The following is a 4,890-nucleotide window of genomic DNA, read 5'->3' as shown; positions in this document are numbered from 1 at the left end:
TGACAACTAACATCGTTGCTTAGCAACCAACCTCATTTTAAACCCCCTCCGCTCATGGAGATGTCATGACCCATGACGCAATTGTAAAGGCAAAAACAATGAGGTGCCAAATTGAGGGGACATATGATTATTATCACGCACTACAACATCTATAAAAGCTACCTTGTAATAAATGTTTTGCACAATAAACGCAGTATATGAGATAATAGGATGAGTTATGTTGAAACATAAATGTATATTGTGGGTTTTATGTTAGGGTGAACCTATGGGCACGTTTGAGTGTCAGGGCAAAAGCATAGGGCTAAAGCTAAAACAGTACAGAATGAAGATAGGCAGGAACTGCTTGTCTAATACAAATCCCTGATCAGGCTTGTAGGTGATGTCATGGCGAAATTGGCTAGCTAAACCATAGATATCCTATTCAATTACTAGAGGGGAAAGGTAAAACAAATCTCAAACTTTCAGAATGGGATGAAAATGGATTGGTCAGGGAGAAATCCAAACCAGTCTAATTGGAATGAATGGCACTAGAGGCACAATCCTGATTTTACTTAGCAGGAAAATAAAAGTAAGGCATTTGATATATCACAAATTGTATAATACCTCAAATATTGTCATAGAATTATAAATACCATACAGGTTTTATACACATTTCATGTAATATATATGTAATCAGATCTCAATTTTGTGTTTTCTTGGAAAGCTGTGAGTGCTATTATATGACACAATATCAGAACTTGTTGCATTTACAACTTGTCTAAGTCCTATCATCAACTGATTTCAGTCAGTGTATGGCTGTGGATTGACTGCATTGTTTGAATGGAATGTAGACATATTGGCAGTTCATTTTAAAACATTTATGGAATCATTCCTCTAAAACTGTCTGGCTAGTTAGCTAGCAAACATACAGTGCAGATAAATTCTTCAAAATCATTATTTTACACAATATCTTATCACAGCACTGGCAAACCATGGACCAACTCCCTGACCAAAATGGCTGCGCTTTATCACATCATAAGAAGGTTCATGCCCTTTCTAGTATTTTAATTCCTAATTCTATGAGCTAAACTCATGTGCTGAATCATGTCATTGAGTAGGCAAACTGTGCATGTGCAGGCTGTTAATTCAAAGGCATCTTAGATATAAAGTTGTTTTTGATGAAAATGTAATGAATGAAAAAGTATGTGGACACCTGCTCATCAAACATCTCATTCCAAAATCATGGGCATTAATATGGAGTTGGTCCCACCTTTGCTGCTATAACAGCCTCCACTCTTCTGGGAAGGTTTTTCACTAGATGTTGGAACATTGCTGCGGGGACTTGCTTCCATTCAGCTACTAGAGCATTAATGAGTGTCATGCTGAAACAGGAAAGGGCCTTCCCCAAACTGTTGCCACAAAGTTAGAAGCACATAATTGTATAGAATATAATTGTAAGCAGTAGCTTTAAGATTTCCTTTCACTGGAACAAAGGGGCCTAGCTCGAACCATGAAAATAAACCACAGACCATTATTCCTCCTGCTCCAAACTTTACAGTAGGACTATGCATTCGGGTAGGTTGCGTTCTCCTGGCATCCGCCAAACCCAGATTCGTCAGTCAGACTGCCAGATGGTGAAGCGTGATTCATCACTCCAGCGAACGCGTTTCCACTGCTCCGGAGTCCAATGGCTGTGAGCTTTACACCACTCCAGTCGACGCTTCACATTGCGCATTGTGATCTTAGGCTTGTGTGCGTCTGCTCGGCCATGGAAACCCATTTCATGAAGCTCCAGACGAACAGTCCTTGTGCTGACGTTGCTTCCAGAGGCAGTTTGGAACTCGGTAGTTAGTGTTGCGACTGAGGACAGACGTCATTTCACGATGACATGGCTCTATACATAACTGAGCGACGCATTAAATCTGTTTTTGGTTTGGGTACCGTGAACAAATCCACAGTGTCGTGTCTGGTGGGGTATGTATGTCCGTTTGAGGTGTATGCAAATAGATTAGTGGTTTGGCATTTTCAACACAGAAATGTTTCTTAAAAAGACTAGAAGAGAAGTAGTCTATTTCTCCTCAACCCTCAACCATGGAAGACTATCATGCATGTTGTTAATTAATGTTCACTTTGTGTGTGCACTTTAGGGTAAGGCGTGCTGCTTTGTTTTGAGCCAGCTGCAGCTTTGCTAGGTCTTTCTTTGCTGCACCTGGCCATACTACCGGACAGTAATGAAGATGGGACAAGAACAAAGCCTGAACAACTAGTACAGTTAATCTTTGTGTCAAAAATACAGAACATCTTTTTATAACAGACATACCTCCCCCCATCTTGACAACAACTTTGTCAATATGACTTAACCATGATAACTGACCATCCAATGTTACTCATAGGTGTTCAGGTCCTTCAACTTGATCAATGGGCACACCCTTTATGCACAACTCATGTTTAGGTTGAAGTCTAAGAGAGTGCTTTGAACCAAATACAATGCTTAGATGTATTTAAGACCCGTTTATTGTTACCTACCCATTCTGACATTGACTGTAACTCCTTGCTAAGAGTCTCAGTGAGATCACTGGCTGTAGGTGCTGATGTATAGTGTGCAATCATCAACATATATAGTCATTTTAGCTTCTTGTAAGACAAGTGGCAAATCATTTGTAAAAATTGAGAAGAGTAACGGCCCAAGGAAAATATTCGGAGGGATATCGCACTGTACATATCAGATGTTACAGAGGCTTCCATTGATAAAAACTCCCAGAGTTCAATTGGATAAGTAACTTCCCAACAATCTGATGGCAGGTGATGTAAAGACATAACAAGTGAGTTTTAGTGAGCTTGATCAACATTGCAGCCAACAGTGCAGGGAACTGCCGACTGACTGATCTACAAAGAATCTTGCATCATAAATACAGTGGCTTGCGAAAGTATTCACCCACCCTGGAATTTTTTATATTTTGTTGCCTTACAACCTGGAATTAAAATAGATTTTTTTGGGGGGGTTGTATAATTTGATTTACACATGCCTAACACTTTGAAGATGCTAAATATTTTTTCTTGTGAAACAAACAAGAAAAAGGACAACAAAACAGAAAACTTGAGTGTGCATAACTATTCAGCCCCACAAAAGTCAATACTTTATAGAGCCACCTTTTGCAGAAATTACAGCTGCAAGTCTCTTGGGGTATGTCTCTATAAGCTTGGCACATCTAGCCACTGGGATTTTTGCCCATTCTTCAAGGCAAAACGGCTCCAGCTCCTTCAAGTTGGATGGGTTCCGCTGGTCTACAGCAAACTTTAAGTCATACCACAGATGCTCAATTGGATGGAGGTCTGGGATTTGACTAGGACATTCCAAGACATTTTAATGTTTCCCCTTAAACCACTCAAATGTTGCCTTAGCAGTATGCTTAGGGTCATTGTCCTGCTGGAAGGGGGATGTGTCAGAAAACATAACTCGATTTAAGCAAGGTAATTAAAAAAATTGTTTTTAGTTTGGGTTACTTTCCTAAGTTATTCTTAAATATGGGTTGTCTCATCAATTATTCCATGCATATTTCTAGAAAATACAAACTTATTTTCGAATATTTAACCATGATAACTGAGGGTCTTAGGGTCATTGTCCCAGTCTCAAATCTCTGGAAGTCCCTGCCAATGAAAAACATTCCAACATCATGATGCTGACACCACCATGCTTCACTGTGGGATGGTGCTCTTGGGGTGATGAGAGGTGTTGGGTTTGCGCCAGATGTAGCGTTTTCCTTGATGGCCAAAAAGCTCAATTTTAGTCTCATCTGACCAGAGCACCTTTGTCCATATGTTTGAGTCTCCCACTTGCCTTTTGGCAAACGTGTTGCTTATTTTTTTATTTAAGCAAATGGCTTTTTTTCTGGCCACTCTTCCGTAAAGCCCAGCTCTGTGGAGTGTAAGGCTTAAAGTGGTCAAATGGAGAGATACTCCAATCTCTGCTGTGGGGCTTCAGGGTTATCTTTGGTCACTTTGTTGCCTCTCTGATTAATTCTCTACTAGCCTGGTCCATGAGGTTTTGGAGGGCGGCCCTCTCTTGGCAGGTTTGTTGTGGTGCCATATTCTTTCCATTTGTTTCCTAATGGATTTAATGGTGCTCTGTGGGATGTTCAAAGTTTCTGATATTTTTTATAACCCAACCCTGATCTGTACTTCTCCACAACTTTGTCTCTGACCTGTTTGGAGAGCTCCTTGGACTTCATAGTGCTGCTTGCTTGGTGGTGCCCCTTGCTTAGTGGTGTTGCAGACTCTGGGGCCTTTCAGGACAGGTGTATATATACTGATCTCATGTGACAGATCATGTGACACTTAGATTGCACACAGGTGGACTTTATTGAACTAATTATGTGACTTCTGAAGGTAATTGGTTGCACCACAGATCTTATTTAGGGGCTTCATAGCAAAGGGGGTGAATACAATATATATTTTTTAAAGTTATTTTATTAATTTCACTTCACCAATGTAGACTATTTTGTGTATGTCCATTACATGAAATCCAAATAAATATCTATTTAAATTACAGGTTGTAAATGCAACAAAATGTGAAAAACTCGAAGGGGGATGAATACTTTTGCAAGGCGCTGTAACTACTCATTATTATTTGTAGATTAGTCAGTCAGTCACAATTTACCCATACATTATGGTTCTGGTCCTCTTGAACACGGCCAGTGCCTCCCATTAAATAGCTAGGCAATGGCTGTGTGGTGCAGTTGGTGAGAAGCAACTAAGACTTGAAGGTGACTTCATAAAAAACTGCATGACCTTTGATCACATGGTTTTTGTAAAGTTCATGGAGTCGACATGTAGGCGCAAGTCTGTAGAGCCCTGCACGGGCGTTAATTGTAAGGCCGAGCCCTACCCGTGTCCACAACATTCAGGCCCTAC

Source organism: Oncorhynchus tshawytscha, linkage group LG24 (genome assembly GCF_018296145.1).
Source record: "Oncorhynchus tshawytscha isolate Ot180627B linkage group LG24, Otsh_v2.0, whole genome shotgun sequence".
Taxonomy (NCBI): Eukaryota; Metazoa; Chordata; class Actinopteri; order Salmoniformes; family Salmonidae; genus Oncorhynchus; species Oncorhynchus tshawytscha.
This window is presented reverse-complemented; position numbering follows the sequence as displayed.